Genomic DNA, 26,112 nt, shown 5'->3' on the forward strand with positions numbered 1-26,112 from the left:
AGGATCGGATATTCAGCTTCTGAAACCGGCACTGCAGGGAAGAAATTAAAGAGAGCACATTACCGACTGTAGCAGGTCAGATTGAAAGCCCGGCTTCGCCGCCTCAGGACATTGTGTGATCCTAGACAAACTAGCACGCTATCCTGCAGCCCGGACTGTGAATTTCTGCCTGGGCAGAGCCTGTGGAAGCGTTGCAGCACGGTGATCCTCAGCCAGTCCAGATGTGAATGGGCATTAAAGCAGCTGCCCAATCTTTAGAAACAGTATTTCATTACATGTAGGATAAACACGCTGCCCCTGTCCTGGCTGCAGAAACGCTGCTGAAGTCTGACGAAGCTGCTGCTGCCCCGTGCTCGGAGAGGGTGGGGCGAGTCTTCATACTTTTATTGATAATGCGCGACTTTATAACATTAAGAAGCCTCTATCAGTTAATGCACTGCAAAGGTTTGTGTCTGTAGCAAGAGAAATAGCCAAACCTATTCAGCACGGCGCTCATATAGCTATGTATTTCTGTACGACGCTCTTAACTGCTGGCAGCGGAAAGTAACAATTAACAAGCAGCTCAAGAGGAGTGGCGGAAGCGGGCACAGGAATGCATCTGGGAGGGAACCTTTTTAAAAGAGGTGGGACATGCGCCCGCCTTTAGCCATTTTTAGGATACAATAACTAAATGACAAAGGCAACAGCCAACCCAATGCGTGGGGGGGAGTCAGACAAACACAAATTAGTTTTGAGTGCTTACAAGAAGCCTCGCAGAGCAGCGCATGCGGGCTGGCTCAGGCACAACCTAAAAATTTTTTTACATTGTGCAAGAGACATTTCACCTTCCAAAACAACAGGTTTGTAATGTCTGTCGCAAGCAAATGTCTTACAGAACTTAACCAAATTTGCTTGCGGTCGAGCCATATTTCTAGTGCCTGCAGTGACTGCGCATCGATGAACTCGAAGGCCATACGGTACCACGAGTCTAAACTCTACACCGCCAAGCACTACAAGACTGCAATGAGATCTGTCCAAGTCAAAAGTACAATCCCAGTCCCATTGGAGATCCAGAAGTTGCTGGAGTCTTTCCAGGGGTCGGTCTTCCTTGCAATCGAAATCTCGGGGTAAGCCGAATAGGAAACTCAAGAAATCTATGCGAGATTCGGCCCCTTCATGCCATTCCCATTCTCCTGAGAAGATGGAAAGGTGGCACTGTATATCTCAATCTTGCTCTTGAAGTCGTTCGACTTTGGAGTCAATCTGACAACTTGTTGCAGCACAACCTGAGATTCTTGGGCCGTCCGCCGCTCCTAAGCAGATCGAGTACTGCGAGGCCATGCTCTGACTCTGTCAAAGTTTGTTAACTCTCTGCGGCATGCTTGCTGCCTCATGGGGAGGTTCTCCACCTGGGTTACAGCTGTTAGGTTCCCTCTCTGCGCCATGTGAATCCTCCTTACCCATAACGGGTCTGCCTCTAGCTTCAGCCTCAACTCCACCTCAGAAGCCATGGTCTGTGTCGGTTCCCGGCGCATCGTTACCAACTCTGGTAAATAAGGTCCTAATTGTGTTCTCTGATGATGATGATGATAGAAAATGTATATTGCGCAAGACAATAACCCGCAGGTATCAAGGCGCCTAACAAAACAAAGATGGAAATGTACATCCTTACACATAGGCTCGCAGGAAGAGGCAAGTTTTAAGGGCACTTCGGAATATCTGTAGGGAGGGTAGGGACCTGAGATCCAAAGGAAGATCATTCCACCATTTAGGAGCCAGAGTGGAGAAAGCCCTGCCACCCCACTTGGCTCTTCGTATGCGGGGGACTGTCAGGAGCAGTTTCCTGGAGGATCGCAAGTCCCTTCCAGGAGTATAGTGGGAGATGATAGAACCAACTCCCGTGTCGCTGTTCTTTGCAATGGCTCTATAGGTCATGCATAAGACTTTGAACCGTACTCGGTGCTCTACCGGTAGCCAATGCAGCGCTTTCCTGGCCAGCGTGGCCGAGGAGCGTCTGGGAACATCCAGAACAAATCTGGCTGCGGCATTCTGGACTACCTGCAAGCGCTGTAGAAGGCTCCTATTTAGCCCCGCATACAGCGCATTACAGTAGTCCAGTCGTGAGCCGATGAGAGCGACAGCTACTTGCTTTCTGGACTGCTGAGAGAGATATTTCCTGATTCTTCGCAGGGTGTGAATTAAGCCCCAACTGGTAGAGATGGTTCTACTAACCTGTCCGCCCATATCCAGGGCAGGGTCTATCATCACCCCAAGATTCCTAGCAGATATCGTGGGGGAAGGGCACACTCCTAGCGAGTCAGGCCACCAGCTGGCTGACCAGATGTTCTCTTTCCCTCCAAACACCATCACCTCAGTCTTCTCCCCATTCAGTTTGAGTGAATTCTGGACCATCCACTGACCAACCGCCTCCATACAAGATCTAAAATTGGAGGCAGTTGGTACATCTGAATGGGAAAGAGAGACGAGGATTTGGGTGTCATCTGCATAGGAGACTACCTCCATCCCGAAAGTTCTAATTAATCTGGCTAGTGGGGTCACATAGATGTTAAATAGGGTCGGACTGAGTGCCGACCCCGGCGGGACCCCACATAGCACCGGTCGGGATGGAGAAAGGAACTCCCCCAGCTTGACTCTTTGTTCCCTTCCTTCAAGGAAGGAGGTCAGTAGATCTAGAGCTGCGTCCTTCACCCCCACTTCCCTCAGACGATATGTAAGTACTGAGGGGGAGAGGGTATCAAAGGCCGCAGTTAGATCCAGCAGGACCAGGAGGGTGGTCTGGCCCCCATCCACTCTAGTACGGATTTTATCAAGCACAATAGTGAGGGCCGACTCAGTGCTGTATTCCCTCCGGAATCCATGCTGGGAGAAGTCCAAACAGCCCGAGCCTTCCACAAAGGCAGCGAGATGCTTGTTTAGATGTGCCTCAAGCATCTTCGCAGGGGCTGGGAGCAGTGAGATCGGACGGAAGTTTTTTAGGACCTCCGGATCAAGGGAAGCCTTCTTTAACAAGGGTTTCACTACTGCACTCTTCCACTCCAAGGGGAAGACACCATCCCTCATAACTAGATTCATGATTTCTAGTAGAGGCGGTAGGAGGGTTTCCCTACACTGCTTAATAATCTTCAAAGGGCAGATATCTAGGGGGGAGCCAGATTTGGTTTTATTAAGCAAGATCTCCAGATCTTGTAAGACCAGCGGGGGAAAAGAGTCCAGGGTGCTCAGAAGGGGGATGTCTGGGGTGGTCCTATTCATCTCAACCAGAGCAGGGGGCCCACTGATCGAGGCTCTTTGTACCTCAAGAGCCAGGTAGATATCCTGTATTTTGGTATGAAAAAAGGAAGCGATATTATCACATAGATCTTGCGAGGGTACAACAGTCAGGCGTTTGTAGGTTGACTAAGGAGTCAACGATTCTAAAGAGCTCCTTCGGCGAGGAGAGCGAAGTTGTCATGGCCACAAAGTAATCGTGTTTGGCCTGCACAATCTCAGTCTTGTATTTCCTGACCAGGAGTTTATGAGCTTCCTTATTCTTGAGGTCCCAACCTGAATGCCAGAGCCTCTCCATCCTCCTCACTTCTTGCCTGAGGAGTCTGAGGGATTCCGAATACCATGGGGCAGAGGGTCTCTTCCTGGCTCGACGACGGGTCTGTAATGGGGCCTATTCATTCAGGGCCTCAGTGATAACCTGTTCAAAATGACCAACCGCGGTCTGAACACTATCCATACCCATAGTAGAAAGGCTGACAACCCATGGCGAGAGGGAGTCATTACTGATATTCCTAAAATTTCTGCCAGTTCCCACTGTGTGTTTCCCTATTTTACTTCCATCCATCCGAGGGCATTCCAAGAGGAATGGGACCGCAAGGTGATCGGACCAGGACAGATGTACCGGATCCTTGACGGTCAGACGATGGTCATTAGAGAATATACCATCGAGAGTGTGGCCTGCACGATGGGTAGCCCCGCGGACTCGCTGCGTGAGTCCACAGGACGCCAGAGCATCAATAAGACACGCGGTATCTGATAAGTCAAGCCGTTCTAAATGGTAATTGAAATCACCTAGAATGGAGAAGTTTTCTCGACCAAAGTAGGGTTCCAAAAACTGGAGGAAGTTATGCATGAAATCGGTCCTCGGGCCAGGAGGTCGATACAGCAGAATTCCGTTGAAAAAAGGGCATTGCCCTTCCTTTACCGTAAAGTAGAAAGCCTGAACGCTATCCGGAAAATCGGGTATAGGTACTGTGTGGCATTGCAGGTGGTCTTTATAGAGGATAGCTATCCCCCCTCCCACTCGTCCCTGTCTGTCCAGTCTGGCCAGGCAGTACCCTTCCGGGACCGCTTTAGTCAGATCAGGACCAGATGAGTCTTTAGCCCACGTTTCAGTGATAAACACTAGGGCAGGCTTTCTATCCAAGACCATCTCCCTAAACATTATCTTATTTTTGACCAGGGAGCAGGCATTGATCAGGATGCCTTCTACTCCCACTGTCCTGGGTCTGATGACGGCAGGGTGGTCAAATGAGGGGTGAAGGGGAACAGAATTACCAGACAGACGCGTATGGTGGCAGCCACATCGTAGGGGGCAAAGAAGTTCGTCTGGTTCATAGGTATGCGAGCACCTCAAACTACGAGGTTTCAGGCGTAGCATCTCCTGATGAGTATACCTACACGAGGAGGCAAAGGCCTCGTCTAAGCCCAGAGTCCAGCCGCTCAGCGCGTCCTCAACGCGGACGGGCGCAGACGGGCTGGACTCTGGCGTGACTCCGGCGTCACTGTGGCATCCCCGATGCGCGTACACGCTGCGCGTCATACCCAACTAATTAAGTAGGGCTCTAGCCAGTCCACGTGTCGGCTCCAGCGAATGGCTGAGGAGTGCTTCTAAGACCCACCCAAGATGGCGGCCCAGGTAAACAGAGCGCGGGGACCGGGCCGCCCAAATGGCGGTGAATGCAACAGAATTTTATAGTGCAGAGATGCGGTCCGGGTCTAAGAACACAGGTAGGGGCGACTATGAAATATCTAAGCAATTCTGAACTAATTATTAAAACCGAGGTAGAAGTGGGTAAAATGAAAAGAACAAAAACGACAAAACAGAGCTTTTAAAATTACAGCAGGCATCTAACAAGTAGCGCTATGTGCAAGGCGATATCCAAACAGCACCATCAAATCAGCACCACTTCATCATTGATTGAATTTGTGCCTGACCGTGTTTGAGGCTCCATTTCCTCTGCTTGATCTGCCTCCATAACACATACTGCATTCCTTGTTCGGCACAGATTTGAATTACAATGCGGGTGATGACACTGCCAACCTTATCGCACAGAATTTGTAGGACTGCCTGCAGGAGTCTATTGGCCTTGATACCGCCCCCTCCCAGCCTGGAGTCCGGACTCCTCTCAGCCATTGGCCCTGTCACTGAGGAAAGTGTTCCCTACACCATGGTTATGAGTAGGGCAACAGAAGATGTTGACCTCCAGCTCCCCCACCTTGGAGGTGAAGACCAAGGTACTTATGGATATTATTCATATGGGGCAGACATCTCCTGAACTCCTCTTACCATTCAACAAGGTCATTATAGACACCTTGTTGAGGGCATGGGCCAAACCTTGCTCTGGCCCCCCAGTCCAGTTGCATGACGTCACTGCCCTGTCCGGCACGACCCTGCATTTTTATCTTGGCATCGCTCACCTGAATGCTTTGTGGTGCAGGCACCTACAAGTAAAAACCAATCCTAACATCTTTCTGACTATTCCCCCCGATAGGGAATGGAAACGTTTGGAGACTTTCGGGAAGAGAATTTTTTTTCCATCCTCCACCTTTGCGCTCAGAACAGTGAATGCCAGCTACCTGCTGGGGCGCTATTCTCGTGCCCTTTGGAACGTGGTGGTTCAGGTTCTCCCATGTCTCCCTGATGATCTCCAGCCAGTGCTCGGCCAGACCATACAGGAGGGGTGTAACGTGGCCAAGTTCACAATTCGTTGTGGCTTGAACACAACCGAATCTATTTGGCAAACCATTGGAACCATTGTCTCCATTCGCTGCCGCGCTTAGCTGTGGTCCACTTGTTTTTTAGGCGATGTCCAGTCATCACTCATGAATATGCCATTCGACAGGGCTCAACTTTTTACAGACAAGACAGACTACTCTCAATGCAGGGCTACAGCAATATATATATATATATATATATATATATATATATATATATATATATATATATTACATTTGTAGTGGGTAATAACCCCATTGAAAAGGCTGTTTCCCCTACAGTACATTTCTGGGCATATTTGCCTCACTTCACCCACAGCATCAGCGCTACTGTTCCGGTTATGACTTTGGCAGAGGTTCCCCATACCGTCAGGCAATTCAACCCCAGCATGATGCTCAGCAGTTTTGATCATGGTGCCTCCTGCTCCCGTGGTCAAGATCAGCTAAGCGCCCAGTTCACCCCTGACAAGCCCCGCCTGCCAAACCCCTTTAGAATTTTCTTAGTGGAGTACAGCCACCTGGTAGGAGGAAGGATCCAACACTTCTTGCCCGGTTGGCAGGCCATAACATCCAACAGATGGGTCCTGCAAATTCTTCAGTAAGGCTATGCCCCATCCTTATTTTCCGCACAACCACACCTTCTACCAGGCCCCAAGGCCACTGATGGAGAACAGTCTTTCCATTTTGCTGCAGGAAGTGCAAGTCCTTTTAGCCAAAGTGTCTATTGAGAGGGTACCTGTATCAGAAGTAGAACATGGTTGTTATTCCTGCTACTTTCTGGTGTCAAAGAAGGTCAGAGACCGCTTGCCTATTTTAGACCTGTCCCTCTCAAGGCCTCCCTGAAGGTAAAATTCAAAATGCTTACAGCAACCCAAGTTTTGCCTGCCCTCGACCCTAGAGTTTGGATGGCAACATTGGACTTGCAGGAGTCCTATTTCCAATAAACCTGTCCTGCAGGCCCATTGGCACTACCTGTAGTTCTTTGTGCTCCCCTATGGTCTCACCAGTGCTCCTCGTGTGTTCATGAAAGTGATGGTGGTGGTGGCAGCACAACTTTAGATGTCAGGGGCGCAAGTCTTCCCCTACCTTGGCTGGCTGTTTAAGGTAAGCGCACCTCAGGCAGTGACCAACCACTGCGGCAAACCTCCTGTCTTCTTTGGGTTTCACTACCAATTTGCAGAACTCACACTTGACTCCTCAGAATCTCCCCTTCACTGGAGCTGTTCTGGACATGCTTCGGTTTCGTGCCTTTCCCTTGGGAAGGAGAGTCCAAGACATTCAGGCTAGGTTCCCAATCTTTCAGCCTTGGTCCTGGATTTCAGTGAGGTCGACTCAGGCTGCTAGGGCAGATGGCCTCCTGCATCTGACTGGTCAAGCATGCCAGGTAGCATATATGGGACCTCTCTGACCATGTTCAAATTTCAGAGGAGACTGCAAAAGATCTGCAGTGGTGGTTACTAGACTGTGAATGGGTCCCTTCTCAACACAGAGCTTATAGTGATGACTGATGCATTGTTTCCGAATTAGGGTGGGCATCTGGGAGAGGAGATCAGAAGTCTCTCTCTGAGTCTTGGCTCCTTATCAATCTTCTGGAGCTGAAGAGTCATCCACTTGGCATTGAAAGCCTTCCTTTCATCCATCAAGGGGAGACTGGTCCTGTAGGACTTTCTAGTTTGAGTCCTTCCGTAGACAAATCTCCATATAGGTGGTACTTTAGTAATTATTCAAAAGGTGAGGAATCTGCGGCAAAATGTTTCTACCAGACAATCAGTTACTCACCTTCAGTATCGCTCTTTCTGGTAGAGTCTCTTCCTCACCGACCCTCCCATCGTCTCCATTCTGTGGTTGGCCTCTATCCATTAATAAGAGCCTAGCAGTCTGCACAATGGCCAGTGCAATTTGCCTTTGAGGTCTGCTGGCGATGACAACAATCTTGAAAACAACTTACGTCAGCGTGCATGAGTGGCACCAATATGGGCTCGGCACATCATTGGATAGTTGTTAACTTCTTCTCTGGACTTTCCAATCTCCCATTTAATCTAAAATCAAATCTTACCACTGAAGCAAAGAGTTTTTATATGAATTTAAAACTTGGAAACCTTCCAGTAAGAGAGAACATTTGATGTCCCAGCAAGGATGGGAGAAAAGCACCCAGATTATGTTTTTTTCAAAAACTTTGAATGTTTATCATTTGTACAAATTTTATATACATTTTGTTATATAATTTGTTTTTGTCATGTTTTCCAAATGTGATGTTCCTGTAGAAATGTTTAACAAATAAATAAAATACCATATGCCACAACTCTACAATGGAATTGACTAGTTGCTGGGTTTGTACCCTTGGAGAGAAAACAGATGCTCTTTATTTCACACAAGTTTGGGATGCTCAGCAGTTCACTTGTTTGGGTTGAGGGTACGTGCTGAGCTACCACGACTATTAGGTTCTCTAGTTATATTGTATACACACAAAACATTCTTGAGCATAGGGTGGTGAGGTTGAACTGCAAAAGTACTCTGTATCTTCTAGGCTTGAGTGTGGCCTATAGAGTTATAGCCTGGGAATGAAGTAATCACAAGGCATCTGATGGAACTCTTGGAGCAGGGTTATGAGTTGGTGCATCAAGATGGAAAAGTTGATCTAAGAAAGGAGAGGTTGCTTTAGAAAATGGGATCAAGTGTGAGGTCCGGTGAGGTACTCCTGATTAATCATGTATATTGAATTTATCCCCTAGGGCTGGTTGGATAGAAATGATCATAAATATGGAAGGGAGGAGAAATAGCAAAATATGAGTGAGCAAAATGAAATAATGTGCTATTGGTGTTTAATTAGATGGTTCATCACTACTAGAGTAATGAAAGAATATGTTCAAGTTGAATATAAAAATATTTAATAGGGATACCTCCTTGCCATACAGTTTCCTATGATAATACTTTCCCAGCCATTCTATCTTATCTGTCATTCAGAAAAAATAGAGGATATTTCCAAAGATAGTGCCAAACTCACCACCCAGTATCACATCTGAAGTGGATATGCTTTCCATTAGGAAGACCATTAAACATTAATTACATTTCCTGCACCTCAGCTAGACCCACTAGCTGCCACAAAACGTTTGTAGCTCACAGCCATCCAGGGACAACTAGATGTGCAAGTGTTTGAAACTGTGATAATTGAAAGCATATACGGAATAAACTTTGTTGATAATTTCTCGACCATATTTGTCATAAGGTTTCTTAGCTTGGTGTGAAATGCATGAATTATTGTGCTCTAGTAACCAAGAACCTGCTGAACTCCTACCCCAGTTTCAAACATTTGATTTCATGAGTCCTTTTCAAAGCAATATATGTGAAAAATGTTACTAATATTGGAGAGTGAATTGTTGCCATTTTTAAACTTAACTTTTCTGATGGATGCTTCTTACGCAAATTCCTCACCTTAGAATATTGTTCAAGCGCCAGATTGGATCTGGAAACTTTTCTTCAGCCGTGGTCCTGTGCACTTATAGGTGGCACCTTTGCGACTCTGTGTTGGCTCCATACTGCCATGGAAGTGACGGAGCAGGGCTACATATAAGAGCCACCCCTGCACACTGATGTCAGTTCCTTTCTTTCTGTGCCTCACAACGTAAATCTGGAGCTCCACTCCCAATCATGTTGGTTTTTGGACCACTCGTAAAACTGATTTCAGTGTGTGGGTATGATGTCCCTACCTAAAACGACCGGTTTTGCATTGTGAATCCTTTTCTGGATTCACATGCTGTGCATTATTCCGCCATCTAGTGGTTGGGTCGGAATAGTCTGTTTTTTTGGGTTTCTTGTTTTTGTTTGGGGTGTTGTTGACCATCATTTAGTTCTAGGTCCATCCCTTGTGTGATGTCAGATGGCGCCCCGGAAGTTCCTGTGCATGGTAGCCTTCTTCAGATTCTTTTCTGTAATTGGGTCTGGAAGCAAAGGGAGACACTCCTAAGATTTGGACGAAATCCCCGAAAGAATCCAAGAATTTGACTACGAATATCACTATCATCGACTGCGAATACACCAGAAAATAGAAGGAACTTCCAAATACCACTTTTCGTTGAGTAACAGCGACGCACATGGATCAAAAGAGGGTAAGGTAGGGCTCATGGAAAATACCCCTTTCAAATTCGGCCCTAAGTGCCACCACAAGTTTTCCCACCACGATCAACATGGCGTCTGTGACCTCTGCCTGCCAGAGAAACACAAAGATAAGGACTGCAAGGCATGCACAGTGCTCGTGCCGAAGACACTCTAGGTACGCCTAAAGCAGAGCGAGGACCGCTACGCAGCCATGCAACAGAGCCAGAAACAACCTTCATTGAGGGACTTGGGCCTCTCAAGCAACGAGGCCGACCAGGGTGTGCCCGCAGAATTGACACTCGGAGGTTCGAACGTCAAGATACTCAAAGGGAACGAGGGGCGCGGCCAACCGGCCAACATGGCGGACGCTAGTGCCTGAGGCTCCGACCGTTACCTCCAATTAATCCTGCAAGTTCTCCTGCGAAGGGGCAGATCGAGCCTGTCGGACGCTGGTCTGGTGTGGGGAAGCGGCGGGGAGTCTTGCACGGTCCAGCGGTCTGAGAACTGCGGGGCGCCGATCGGGGCGCCGCGACCTAGCGTGGCCCAGGAGGAGAGGGCGCGCGTGGCCGAGCCGGCCGCTGGAGACTGAGGCTGCACTGTAGGTCGGCTTGGGGACGCGCTGTGCGAGCGGCCGTTCCTTCAGGTGGGCGATGCACTCCGAAGACTGCGAGCTTCTGCAGACTGGCCGCGGAGACTGCCTGGGGGCTCCCTGACGGGTGTTGCGGTGCAACGGGAGGCCCAGCTGAGGTGGCGTGACAAGGAGGGGCGGTGATCTGAGCTGTGACCTGGGGGCCTGCCACGGCCTGCGGAGCGACCGGTGGCTGAGCGCACCGGAGCCGAGACCCAGGGGAGCGGCGTGGCCCGGAGAGACGTGCAGCCCACAGGACGTGCAGCCCGCAGCCCTGAGCGGAGGGGACTGTCGCCGCTGTCGAGACATCGAGGTGGAGCAGTGGAAGGTGCGCTGGGACCTTGGGACTGCGCGGGCCCCACAAGCACAGAGAGTCCTGCGGCGACTGGGTGAGAGGCGGGCTGCTGGCGATTGCGGAGCCTGGGAAACAGTATCTGCTGCCATTGCGGGGAGAACAGAGGCCCGGGTGATTGTGGTCACGCCCGCGGCGAGACGCAGAAAGAGAAGGTCGGACTGCACATCGGGGGACGCTGAGCGGAGCGGCCACCTGGGGGCACAGCAGCGGAGAGGGAGCGCGACTGGAAGGTCTGGAGGGCCCGGAGGCTCTGATGAGGGACGCTCGCTGCTGAGCTCGTCTGCATAGAGGGCCTGAGGACTGGTGCAACCGGCGGCGGGTGCCATTTCGTGGGCGACGCCATCGTGAGGGCGACGGCGGCAGCTCCTGCGAGCGGTGAGTCTACCACTGCAAGAAGCGTCGAGGGAAAAACAGTACATAAGGGGACCGCTGCGGGACTGTGTGGTGGATACTGGGTGTGGAGGCTCAGGACGTGCTCTGGTGCGGGCAGGCCCGGGGACTCGGCGGATCGCTGGCGGGCACCTGTCGGGTGTACCTGGTGAGGCCGGTGTGTGACTGGTTTGATCGCGCTCAGCGCGGCTCTGGGGAGACACAGGAGACCCTACCGGTCGGTGCACCAGAGAGACAAGGGAAGTGGCGCGCTGCCCTGGGGGGATACAGGACACAACGCTCTGGGAGCCCCTTGCTGACCCAGGGACATCGCCGCCGAACGGAACAGCTTCCCCCCTCGGAGCCTGCTGCCTACACGAGCAAGGGGGTTTCTCTTCTCCTTCCCCATCTGTCTGAGGTCAGTCGTTTGGGCCCTGGGACTTGAGAGGAGGCTCCAGCAGTCGCACAGAGAGGTGTACCACAGAGAGATTGGGGGACCTGCACCTGGTTGTGCCCACGCCGCCAGTGGACGGACTGTGGATGCCGACTGCTCAGCAGTACGCGATAGGTCGGCTCCGTGACAAAACACAGCAGGGACAGTCACGCACGGGGGGCCTGGACCCCACGCAGGGGCGCCCAGGGGGAGACATGGAGCCGCAATCGGCGGCCCTCTCGGCTAAAATGGACACCATGCTTGCGGCGGTGGAGAAGCTTAGCGCCACCCTGGAACAGACAAGGGAGTCTCTAGAAACAAGGATTGATAAAGTTACTTCAGATTTTACACTCCTCCATGCTGACCATCGTAAGCTGGCCGAGAGGGTTGCGGTGCACGGCCAGATGCTTCGGGAGCTCCAGCCCGTTGCCCAGAGTCATAGCGCAGCACTGCAAGATGTACTGGACAGGGTCCATGCGCTCGAAGACCGGATCGATGATGCAGGAGGGCGCTCCCGACGCAATAATATACGCGTCGTGGGACTTCCGGAGGGAGTGGAAGGAAGAAACCCGGAGCAATATGTGGAGCGCTGGCTGCGGGACCTTCTGCCGCAGGGGATGTTATCGCAACACTTTGTTGTGGAAAGAGCGCACAGGGTGCCGGCGCAGCAGCCCAGACCGGGGGCCCGACCCCGCCCGTTCCTCTTCAAGCTCCTTAACTATCGCGACAGAGATGCGGTCCTGAGTGAATCTGGGGACACGACAGTTGGCAGTAGTCGAGTTATGTTCTTTCCAGACTACACCGCAGCCGTGCAGCGGCGCAGGAGCAACTACTTGGCGGTGAAAGGGCAGCTTCGGGAGCTGGCGTTACCCTACTCTCTGCTGTTCCCGGCCCGTCTACGCGTGCTGGCAAAGGAAGGGACCCGTTTCTTTGACTCCCCGGCGGATGTATGGGACTGGCTGGAGGAGTCGGGGCAGTGGACGGGAACGAGACCCGCGAGTTCGGATCCTGATAGCTGCCTGGAGAGAAGGCCCAGGAAGCGTAAGCGACGGGGAGCTCGGCAGTCGGCGCGGCCGGGGCCGGGGCCGGTGGCGCCTAGCCCTGAGAGAATCAGAATGGAGCGGCAGGAGGTACTCGAAGCGGTGGCGACACTTGGAACACCACACAGCAGTGACTGCATGGAGATTGGTGCGCACAGTGCTCCGGGAACCAGTGGTGTGTCGTCCCCGTCCACGGCGATCTCGGAAGACCTGACTCTGCCAGTGGTAACCCCACAGACTGCTGACTTGATTGTGTGATGGGATGTCATTGTACCACGCTTGGGTAGGGACCATGCACGCTAGACAAGAGTGCGCACCTGCCCTGGAGCTGCGTTGGGTGATGCGGGGGCCCCTGGGACTCTGTGGGGGCGTGGGATTAGCGCTGGGGGCAACTGGCCGCGCGGGGGCGGGTTGCGCATGGCACGCGACACCGGGTGTCACATTTGTGGGCTTCTGCCGCTACACCTCACGCTAGGCTAGCGCGGCAGTTTAATACCAGACGAGATACTGCACCCCCTTCACCTAGAGGAGACTAGGGAGGGGAAATTGTACCAACAAGTCGATAATAGCACACAAACCCCACCAGGCACTATACTGACACACCACAACGTTAATTAGCATCTCTGAGGTTTGGACAGATGCCCCGTTGGGAATACGCCCTATTTGTTAAACTGTTTACAGTAGTTACATTGTTTTTTTTTTTTTTTTTTTTTTTTTTTTTTTTGAAACCGTTTATTACATGTTAAAAAAAGGTTACAGGTATGGGCCTACAACCATCCGGCCGGCCGGCCGCTAGAGTGGCAGAAGCATATGACATACCTACAGTAAGAGTCTCTTGGCGGTGCAGATCGGTAAATCAGGAGATATCAATAGCGCAGGCCACATAACCCCAAGCCCACAATACGGTTTCCTTTTTTTCAAAACAGAACAACACAAAAAACCACACCCGCAAGGCAATCCGCAATCCAAAGTGACGGCACGTGCTCCTTAAGTGGGGGATCCCAACCAGCAGCCAAACTCTGAAGAGGGGGATGGGAATAGATCAGGGACAGGGGAACCACATGCCCGCGGCTGGGGGAGGGGGTCGGCTAGGGGGACGGAGCTGGTGAGGTGGCCGGTGGCAGCGGCGGCTCACAAATACCCCCGCGGTAGGCGTTCCAGGGGCCCCAGATTTTCACCCACGCCCCAGGCTTACCCCTCGCCACATACACTACCTTTTCACGAAACATACACCAATCCATATGTTCTTTCCAGGCCAACACCGCCGGGGGCCTCTGGGATCCCCACAATTGAGCAATGTCACGCTTAGCTATCATGTATCCCAGAGTCACCCACCGCTTCTGCGGGACCGAATAGTCATTTGGTTCCCACACATTCAGCAAGCATCTCCTCGCTTCAGGCAACAGCGCGACACGCGTAACCACACGCAGGACCTCATGCACACCACGCCAGAATCGCTCCACCTTTGGGCACTCCCACAGAATATGCATGAAAGTTGCCAAAGCACCACAGCCACGCTTACACAATCCGTCACCAGCAAAGCCCATACGTAGAAGCCTTGGCCCCGTCACGTAAACCCGGTGGAGGATCTTAAGCTGGACGAAGCGAAGGCGAGCCGGGATGGCCACCTCCTTCGGAGAGGCCACCGCGGAGATCCAGTCCTCGTCGTCCAGTTCCAACCCGTCGGCAACCCAGGCCTCGCGGAGACTAGTCAGCAGGCACGATCTGTCGTTGATCAGCTTTTTATATATAAGGGAGATCGTGCTGTCTGGGACATGGCCATCCAGCACTCGGTCCTCCAGGGGGGAAGACTCCGGAATGGACGCGACATCCGGGAAGACGGAGCCCAGCGCATGGCGGACTTGTAAGTACCGAAAGTACTCACTGCCTTTTGCAGCTGAAACTCCGTCTGCAGCGTCAGTAGTTACATTGTTCGCTTGTTCGCATGGCAGCGCATTAACACATTCCCCCTGGGCCATAACACCCCCCCGCCCCCCCCCCCCCGCCCCCTGGTGCTGACGCTTCACCCCCAGCCCTGCTTGCTCAACCAGCTTTACGATGACGCACACTAATATTGTGACCTGGAATATAAGGGGCATGCACAAAGCGTTACTCCATCTTTTCCTACTTACAGAGGCACTCCGTCGGGATTGCCCTCTTGCAGGAGACGCATATGACACAGTTGGAACTGGGCAGGCTTTCCAGACGCTGGAGAGGGCAAACGTACGGCACCACTTGGCACATGCGCGGGGCACGCTGATCTGGGTGCGAGCAGGCGTCCCTTTCAGTTGCGAGGAGGTGATGGTTGACCGTGGGGCCAGGTACACGCTGGTGCGGGGGAAGCTGAATGGTCAAGAGTTGTTGCTAGGCTCGTTATATGCACCCAATGTGGATCAGTCGTCCTTCCTGGTGCGGCTGACACAGCTCCTACACCCTTACGCTGGGCTCCCCTGGCTACTGGGAGGAGACTTAAATATGGTGCTGGATGTTCAGTTGGACAGATCCTTTCCTCCCCTGCACGCCACGATGGCGGAGTCCAATGCTCGGGCACTGGGGGACTGGCTTACGCATTGGGCGCTGCAGGACCTGTGGCGCACCCTCCACCCGAGGGATAGGATATACTCTTACTACTCGGCAGCGCACAATCTGCACGTCCGACTGGACAGGATAGTGGGCTCCCAGTCCCTGCTCCCGCTCATTGCGCGGTCAGAATATCTGGGTCGGACGCACTCTGATCATAACCCTTTGTGGTTTCAGATTAGTTGGGTGGCGGATCGGCCGCCGGTGCCCACCTGGCTGCTTCAACCGAGTGCGCTGGAGGACTCGCAGTTCCGCTCCTCCCTTGGTACGGCCATATTGGCGTTCTTTGATACAAACGAAGGGTCGGCGAGCAGTGCATTGGTAGAGTGGGATGCCCACAAGGTGGCCATTCGGGGGCACTGCCTGGGGGCCAACTGGAACATATGCAAAGAACTCTCGGACTCCTTGGCGCGCCTAGAGGACGAGCTCTTGCGGTATGAGAGGGAGGGAGAAGGAGGGGGTAGGCACTTGCACAGCCTGGAGGATCTCTGAGGAAAGCACGCGGAGCTCCTGGAGAGGCTCCGGTGCCACAATTACGCTGCACACACAGCCAGAACACGCGGATAGAGCGGGCCGACTTTTGGCTTGGCTAGTAAGGCAGGAGGACCGGCGCGCCCCAATAGGAACAATCCGAAGGGAGGACGGAGTGCTGGTCTACACGCAACGCAAAATACATCGGGCCTTCATTGACCACTATAAACAACTGTACAAGGCCAAGGGGACTGGTCCTCGACATCTTCTTGGGGAGTTTCTAACCTCCATCCAATTACCTGAGGCCTCAGAGGCGCACAATGCGGCGCTTGATGAGCCTCTCTCCGTAGAGGAAATTGGGGAGGCTATCCAGTCAATGGCATCTGGGAAAACGCCGGGGCCAGACGGCCTACCCGCAGAGTACTATAAAGCATACCGCGAATCCCTGACGCCGTTACTGCGAGAACTCTACAATAAAGCGTTGGAGGAGGGGTCGCTCCCCCCTTCCATGCGGGAGGCGTTCCTGGTCTCCCTGCCTAAGCCAGACAGAGACCGCACGGTACTGGGCTCATATCGACCCCTAGCGATGCTTAACGTGGTTTACAAAATCCTCGCAAAAGTACTAGCGGAGCGGCTGGCGCCAGTGGTCCTCCACTTGGTGCACGCAGACCAGAACGGCTTTGTCCCTGCGCGGTCCACGTCGCTAAACCTCCATAGATACTTCAGGGTGGCAACGAGGCCGTGCACAGGTGGCCCAGAGCGGGATGCCTGATCCTAGATTTGGAGAAGGCGTTTGATTGTCTGGAGTGGGGCTACCTGTCTGCGGTGTTGTTACAATATGGGCTGGACGGGGGATTCCTCAGGATGGTCGACCTACTCTACAGGCGCCCCACGGTCTGTGTTCGACTGGGCCCCTACGTCTCGGAGGCAGTACCGGTGGGCTGTGGCACCCGGCAGGGGTGCCCCTTGTCCCCGCTGCTGTTTGCCCTGGCGATCGAGCCCCTGGCTGCGGCTATACGGGCGACCCTGGGAGATGGTATACCGCTGGGGGACGCCGTTCACCAGGTGTCGCTCTATGCTGACGACCAGTTGATCTATGTTAAGGATGTGGGGTGCGTGCCGGAGGGGCTGCCTCAGCTGCTGTGGACGTTCGCCACTATCTCGGGACTCCGTGTGAACGCAGCTAAATCCTGTCTGTATGCTTTTGGTGCCGGGACCGAGGACCCGGGATACCGTCTGGACGGTACGCTGGTCCAATGGAAGGAAGACACCTTCCGCTACCTGGGGATGCAAATTTACCGCTGCCCGGCTGACCTCTTCGATGGGAACCTGGGAAGGGCGGTCTCGGCGCTTAAGTCGCAGTTGAACTTCTGGAGCACACTGCCACTGACGATTACGGGCAGGGTGGCGCTCGCCAAAATGGTCATGCTTCCCCGCCTCCTGTATTACTTTGCTAACTTGCCGACGTATATTCCCCCCACCTTTTTTGGTAGACTTAATAAGATGCTACGGGACTTTGTCTGGGGCGCTGCCAGGCACAGGCTGGCGCTCGTGAAGTTGTTTCTGCCGACGGCCAGGGGTGGTCTAGCCGCTCCTTGCTGTGAACAGTACTACTTGGCCGCTCAGTTGCAATGGGTAGCCCGCTGGTTGGCTGATAAGAGGCAGGGATGATACAGCCACAGTAGTGGAGCCTTACTCACTGGAGCGTATCACTAGGTCCTTTCATCCCCTTAACACAGTCACGCGTCCGCTGCCGCTCCTTCTGGCAGTGGCACATAGGTGCTTCCGGAGGGCCTTATACCTCACTCGTGCTGTTGTCCCATATGCGCCGGCAATACCATTGGTGGGCTCCCCTGGTGGCGGAGGAGTGCTCGCGGCCCCCACAATGGTGGACTGGTGGGAAGCTGACGTGTGTACGTTGGGGGATCTGTATCGGGAGGGTGAGCTTATACCATACGAGACCCTGGTGTCGGAGGACGGGCTCCCGCCCGGTGGGTTCCTGACACACCGCTCACTGATAGCGAGATTGACTGCCAAATGGGGGGACATGGCCACAGAGCCTCGCCAGCACCTAACCATGCAATACCTACACGTCATGGGGAGAGGTGGGCACCTGATCCGCTGGTTCGCGGCTTCACTAAGGGAGCAGACGGCGATCAGCCTGGACCGGCTTCGCGCCAAATGGGACTTGGACCTTGGAAGGCCTCTGGCGGACAAGGAGTGGGAGAGGATCCTTAAGGGTCCAGTGCGTATCCCCAGAAACATGCGGTTCCGCCAAATCCAGTTATTCATTGTACACAGGGCTTACCTCACACCAGAGTTGATTAACAGGTACTTTCATCGCACCAACGCAATGTGCCCTAGGTGCAGTGAACCGGGGGCGGGATTCTTACACATGCTGTGGAGCTCTCCGAGGTTTGGTGCCTATTGGAGAGTAGTCAGTGGGCTGTTACAGGGGAGTATGTGTCGTACCATCCCATTAGACTGGCCTGAACACATTCTGCACCACTTTAAAAGATCACGCAAAGACAAGGTAACGTCCCACTTCCTAGACCTAGGGCTAGTAGTAGCAAAACGTCTTATTACGAGGCGATGGAAGGCACATGAATCGCCGCATGCGCGGGCATGGAGCTTCTCATTTCAGGCGTGGGCTAGGGCGGAGGGGACCGCTATCCGGAGGGAGGAAACTCTGGGGCTGCGGAAGGAACCCATGGCGGACCGATGGGAGCAGTTACTGGGGGAGCTCCGACGCCTGGAAGCGGAGGGTTGCGCGGGCGCATGGAGGTGGTAGGCTGTGTCTGCGCGAGCGAGGGTGGACCGCGGGCTACTCTACTGACGGGATAGTATGCCCCTACACCCTCTAGCCCAACGCTGAGGCGTCCGCAATCACACAGGGGCGGTTAAAGCTGAGGCGCACACAAGTGACCCCGGGGGGCGGAAGGGTGGGAAGATAGTGGTTGAAGGGGGAGAGACACGTATGCATAAATCGTCCACGCTGCCATTGTTATTGTTATGATTAGTTCTTGGGAATTGTATGTAACTCGCCTGTTTTAAGTACCTGAACTGAGCGGGCGGCAGATGCTAACATGTACGGAGCATTGGTTGACACACGGTTGCTCCTGTCACTCCTTGTGAGGCTGCACCAGAACTGCTAAGGATAATGCAGTTAGCTCCGCAGTGAGTAGCGGTTGAAGTATAGTTTGAATGCATGTTACAGTACAGTAGCTCTCGGCCCAAGTACGGCACGATCACCTGCACATGCTTACGAATTCCTGTATGTAATGTATGCTGCCAAAGAGTGTTTTCTTTTAAAACAATAAAAACAGATTTAAACAAAAAAAAGATACTCAAAGGGAACACCGAAAAGAGGCATACCGTGAAGAAAACGACAAAGGACGCCGAGAAAAAGACGGACAAGGTAAGAAACCCTCAACAGTCAGAACCCAACGGTCATGAAAAAAAGGCACAACAAAAGGCAGTCCAGGTGTCGAAGAAAATGACTATCAAGGGTCAGCCGTGATCAAAAGAACCTCACGCATCCCATCCCAGGGATACCGAAGAGGGAAGATCACCGAAAGCACCTAAGACAAGTACGGAACGAGAGGCAACAAAGTGAAAGTCATCACCTTCGAAGCCAGAAACCACCACACCTAAGAGGATCTCCCCGGCCTGAGACGGCGAAATAGCCCTCAAGGTGGAGAAAAAGAAGAAACACCTCGAAGCGGATATGGCGGCACTCCTTCACGGAAAAAAGTAGTTTGACGAAGCGCTGAAGGAATTCCGTATTCCTACGAAGCCCATTGTCGATGCCGAAGACAAGGAAGGGATCCTTGATTCACCGTCAACCCCCCAGCCACGCAAAGAATATTTCAAAGAACTCGACGCTCCTGAAGAGAAAGACGCCTCGGACACTTTAGAGGAAGAATAGAACGACCTTGACACAGAAAGCCCAGAAGAAGAGGTCTGTTGCTATCCCTCAAAAGGCTTCACTACCAGATGACATAGCCTTCTACAATGGCCTCATCAAGAGAGCACACCTTCGGGGTCCCCTTAGAGGGTGAAAAAGGAGACACCTGCCTCCTCTTAGAGACTTTGACACCATCCACCAAAGGGACACAATATCTCCCAATGCTACCAAGCATCCTGGACCAGGGAAAAGAGGCCTTCAAAGAGCCAGCCTCAGCTAAAGGGATAACACCAAGAGTGGAAAAGAAATATAAACCCTCAACTAGAGACCCTAAATACATTTAGGTAAACACAGTGCCAGACTCAATCATTGTCACCACAGCAAGAAAGAGGGGCAGTGCTCACTCTTGCACTGGCCCACCTCCTGAGAGAGAGAGAGAGAGAGAGAGAGAGAGAGAGCGCGCAAAAGAATGGACATGGTGGTGAGAACAAGGAAAAAGAAGCAGCAACACAATGGCACATTGCAAACTCTAATGCTCTTCTCAACAGGTATGGCCACCAACAATGGGATAATATTGAGGAACTCATGAGCAAGCTCCCAGAGCAAGATAAGAAAAGAGCCAAATCCATCATTACAAGAGGGTAAGAACATAGCTAATACCTGCCTAAAATCAGCCTTAGATGCTGCCGATACAGCCAGCAACCAAATGTGCACAGGTACAACGTTACAAAGGCATGCCTGGGTGCGAATATTAGGCTTCGAACAAGAGGTCCAAACCTCAATTAACAGACCTTTCACAGGAGACGCCCTCTTTGGAAAAGAAGTAGATGAGTCACTACAACAGATAAAGAAAGACAATGAAACGAAAGGGCCTTGGGAGCCCTAAAACAGAGAGGCACCTTCAAAAGAGGAGGATTTAACATCAGTAGACCCACAGGAATAGGAGTCTTCACAACAGGTCAGCAACAACAATAACAACAGAATTAAGGTGGCGGACAGCATTCAAACCAGCAGCCTGGATACCAAGCCTAGCAACAACAGGCAGAGCAGCCCTTTCAAGGCAGAGGCAGAGGGCAGCCCTCGAGAGATTGAGGAGCAAATTCAAAGTGACTTACCAACAACAAAGACCCACACACAACACCAGTGGGAGCCAGGATAGCACACCACCTGCAACAATGGGCAAACATCACCACAGACAGTTGGATTTTAAATTTAGTACAACACGGATATTGTATAGAATTAATGAACAAACCCCCAGCGAACCCTCCAAAGAAGAAAAAGATCTTAAAAACAGAACTCTTACAGTTATGAATAGAAATAAAGGAACTACTGGGGAAGCAAGCAGCAGAAACTGTACCAAAGAGAGAACACAACAAAGGAAACTATTTACCCTACTTCTTAGTCCTGAAGCAAGATCTCACACTAAGACCGATGTTTGACCTCAGATTCATAAAAACGTTCTTCCGCACGCAACAGTTCAAGATGATGACTACAATAGAAAATCCCGCAGCTGCAAAAAGGAGACTTCATGGCAACAATAGATCTAAAAGATACCTATCTACACATCCCCATGAGCCAAGCTCACAAGAAATACCTCAGGTTCTTCCACAAGAACATTCACTACCAATTCAAAGTCCTCCCTTTTGGGATAAAAACAGCACCAAGTGTCTTAACAAAATGCCTTGCAGCAGTTGCAGCCTCCCTAAGAAGGACAGGAATCCATGTTTAGCCCTACTTAGACTATTGGCTAATAAAGGCAAAATCAAAGAAAACATGTTACGCACATATGCATCAAGTAATCAACACACTCCAAAGGCTGGGTTTTTCAAAAACCGCAAAAATCATCCACAACGCCAGAACAAGAAAAAAACCTTCTTAGGATCAAGATGAAACTCCAAGCTTGCTTGAGCATACCAGACACAGAAAAGAATACAAGCTATCAAACAAGAAAGTGGCCTGTACCAGAAGGGTCAGTCTCTGACAGTGAGGGCTATCCTGAAACTCATGGGCATGATAGCATTATGCATCCCCCTCATCACTCATGCACGCCTTCACATGCGCCCTCTTCAGTAGTGGCTTTGCAGCTGTTGGTCACAAGCCACAGGGAGTTGGGAAGATCTAGTGGTTGTAACACAAAAAGTTCAGACAGAGATACAATGATGGGCATCCAAAAACATAACACTAGGCAGTCCTTTCAAAACACCAACTCCCTCACTGACCATCACAACAGACTCCAAGGGTTGGGGAGCACATTAAGGACACCTGAGAGTACGGGGTCTATGGAACGATCAAGACTCCATAAAGTACATCAACTTCCTTGAGATGAAGACGGTGTTCCTGGCACTGAAGGTCCACATACTGAAGAAAGCAGTTTTAATTCAAACGGACAACACCACGACTATCGGGGACTCAGGGAGGTACAAAGTCATTCACCTAAGCAAACTAGCACAGGAGATTTAGAAATGGGCCAATTCAAATAAAATCAGCCTACAGACAATTCACCTGCCAGGAACAGACAACGCAGAAACAGATCAACTCCGCAGACAGAACAGCATCTCGCACGGGTAGGAAATGAAACCGAGGACCCTACAACAAATCTTCAATGTCTGGGGGACCCCAGAGATAGACCTATTCGCAGCAATAGAGAACAAGAAATGCCAGTTCTTCGCCTCCAGGTCTCATCACCTCCTATCAAAAGGAAAAGCCCTGTCACTAAACTGGTCAGGGACATTTGCATACGTTCTTCCTCCGAATCCTCTAATACAAAGAGTCCTAGAGAAAGCCAGACAACCAGGAACAAATCTAATGCTCATAGCCCCTCAGTAGGCAGGACAAGCCTTGTACTCTAGTCTGCTCGAACTGTCCAAGGGACAGATGATCAAGCTCAAAGCAGACAAGGATTTCTTCACAATGCAAGGAGGCCAAATCTTTCACCCACAACCAGCAACGCTCAGCTTAGCAGCTTGTCGCCTGAATACATAGAGTTCGGACATTTCAACTTACCTCCAAGAACAATGGAAATATTAACAGGTAAGAAAGAAAACCACAAGACAATGCTATGCCGCAAAGTGGAAATGGTACACCATATGGTGCACAAAAAACAATGCACTAAGCTCTATTTCCACGCAACAAACAGTGCTCATTTATCTGACACACCTGCTCAACAGTAACATCAACTATTCAAGCCTCTAGCTGCACCTGGCAGCAATTGTAGCCTATACCAGAGGGAAACCATGTAAAAGTTTCTTCACAGCACCAGTCATCAAAAGATTCCTTGAAGGATCAAAAAGAAATGCACCCCAAAGAAAGTCTCCAGCACTGATGTGGAGCTTAAACACAGTCCTAACCCAGCTAATGACTGAGCCATTCGAGCCCTTGCACAAAGCAGAGCTTACATACATCACCATCAAAACTGCCTGTTTGATAACCATAACATCCTTACGAAGAGTAAGTAAACTTCAAGCATTGACTATTGAGGAACCATGCATGCAAATCCATAAAGACAAAGTTATCTTAAGGACAAATCCTCAATTCCTACCTAAGATAGTAAGCAGATGCCATTGAAACCAAAGTATACAGCTAGCAGTCTTCTTCAGAGTTCCACAAACACGACTAGAAAGGAGCCTCCACACCTTAGATGTAAGGAGGGCTTTATTGTACTACCTACAACAGACAAGACAAATTCGTAAAACAATCAATTGTTCGTGTCTTACTCAAACTCCAAAAAAGAAGCACCCGTGACAAAGGCGACAATTGCTTGTTGGATTGTAGAAGCAATCCAGATACGCTATCCCTCAGCAGGTAAAAACCTGAACATATGGCCAAAGGCACATTCAACAAGGAAAAAAGAAGCAATCTCAGCGTTCATGGCCAACGTGTTAATAGACACCATATGTGCTGCTGCAACATGGACATCTCCACATACATTCACCAAACATTACTCTGTGGCTATACAGATGACTAAGAAAGTTCAAGTAGGAAAAAAGTACTTCAACACCTGTTCGCAAAGTCTTACCACAGCCACCCCAAGGAGGGAGACACCACTACATAATCTAATGTACAGCATGTGAATCCAGAAAAGGATTAACACTGCAAAACGAAATAGTTACTTACCAGTAGAAGTAGATTTTCTGCTTGAAGAGTTTTCTGGATTCACATGCGACCCACCCACCTCCCCTATAATGAAGAGTACTAACAGGTGGGAGAAGATATCACTGAAACTAAAAAACGAACTTCTAAACAAAACAGATTTTGACACTCCCTACAAGAAAAAAGGGATAAAAGAATGTGAAGATGGCTACCACGCACAGGAAACTCCGGGGTGCCGTCTGATGTGACACAAGGAATGAACCTAGCAACAAACGGTGGTAGACAACGCCCCCAATCAAAAAAAGAACAAAAAAAGACTATTCCAGATCCAACCACTAGATGGCGGAATAATGAACAACATGTGAATCCAGAAAACTCTTCAAGCTGCAAAACTACTCCAACTGGTAAGTTACCAGTTTGTTAGAGGCTATGCCACCATTCCAGAAAAAAGATGTCAGTCACGAATCCACCTGAGGTTTGTTTCTTGTGTCTGAACCCGGGCCATGACATGACGTTTTGTGATGAATGTGGCCTCGTGCCCCCAAAAGCGATCCAGTACCAGGAGACAAAGCTGTATGTCACCGAACAGTTGCATCATTTGTATACATCCCAATGCATGTATGCTTTCCAAAATGTTTTCAGGCGATGGTCAGGCCTCTTTCATGGATATGCCCTTTAATGGGTCACACCTTTTTGGTGCTAATTAATTGGAGTGCTTTAAAGAAAGTAGAGGTACAGTGTGTTTCTTGGGTCTGCTGACCCCTTCCAATTCAAGTTCAGAGGCTGTTCCATATGGCTGACTTATAGGTAGAGACAATCTTCCCATCATATACAACAGTTGCCGCAGTGGACGCGGGATCTGGTTGCCAGCGTGCAGACAAGCAGGGGCATAAGTCATATTCCTCTTCCTGTGCCACCAAACCACTTAAGTTTGCCCTTAGTGATCCTACTTGTGGAGAGTAGGATCCATCATTTCCTCCCAGTGCGGCAATCCATCATGTCCAGCAAATGGGTTTTTAAATTGTTCTACATGGCCAGGCCCTGCCTTTTCATTTTGCCTACCAACTATTTTCCCCACATCAGAGCAAATCTTCCAATGGGTACTTGTCGACTCTTCTGTAGGAGGTGATAGCGCTGCTCTCCGAGTATGCTGTCATAAGGATACTAGTCTCAAAAGATGAGGGTTTTTTTTACTCTTGCTGTTTCCTTGTTCTGAAGTTGGAATGGAGACTCAGGCCTATTTTGGACTTTCGGCTTATACCTTTCTACGGAAGCGCAAGTTCAAAAATTGTAGACCACCTCTAGACTATGGCGAACCTCCTGTCATCTTTCGGGTTCACTGTCAGCCAGCTACACCGGACTCCTTCGCATAGGATTTCATTCATTGGAGCTATCCTGTACACAGTGCAGTTAAGTGCCTTCCCTCTAATGTAACATGTGCAGGATATTCAGGCTATGATCCCGATATTTCAGTCTCGGTCCTGGATCATTGTGAGAGTAGCTCTAAGGCTTCTTGGCTCACAGTGAGGGAGAAACCCTGGTGCATCAACTAATCCCAGAAGCGCAGACCCTCCTGTCCTCTGATCTTCTCCACTTCTCCCAGATGACCTTCTCACCTCAGCAGGGATGTGTCAATCATGACCATCAGCTTGGGGCAAGGAAGGGGGTGGGAAGTTCTTAATGTTTATTAGATGTAAACACTATAGATGTTAATATCTTAACTAACATGAAATTTCCAAACCTACAGCGGGTTTTACCTGTAATGTGCCTTTCTAAGAAAGGATGAACGAGGCTCGAAAAGGCCTGTGTTTGTTTGTCAGTCCTCATTTATGCTTATGTTTTGGTACAAAGCAAGTGCTCTTGAAAGTGAGCTGTTGCTAGGCTCTGTGCACGCTGATGCCATTGGCTTTGGTTTGGAGTTCTTACTAGCTGTAACTGAAGTGATTCTGTGTGTGGGTGAGTGCAAGGCGCATGTTGCTGCTCACCCCAGAAGATGCTCATGATGTTAATATTACCAGCTTGCCTCGCACATTTGGATGTGCTTATTTAGAGTGGACAGGGGGACTCACCTGTTATACCTTTTATGGGTTCTATATTTGTCCTGCAAGGAAAAAACACCAAATTGGATACATGTTGTTAAACGCTACCTGCTTTGACAAT

General features: G+C 50.8%; 1 protein-coding gene across 1 annotated transcript in view; it reads left to right on the forward strand.

The window, feature by feature from the left end:
* TUT7 (terminal uridylyl transferase 7) overlaps positions 1-26,112 on the forward strand; it is a 1,376,479-nt gene that overhangs the window by 521,798 nt on the left and 828,569 nt on the right. The gene's annotated exons all lie outside the window — the stretch shown is intronic.

Source organism: Triturus cristatus, chromosome 2_1 (genome assembly GCF_964204655.1).
Source record: "Triturus cristatus chromosome 2_1, aTriCri1.1, whole genome shotgun sequence".
NCBI lineage: Eukaryota > Metazoa > Chordata > Amphibia > Caudata > Salamandridae > Triturus > Triturus cristatus.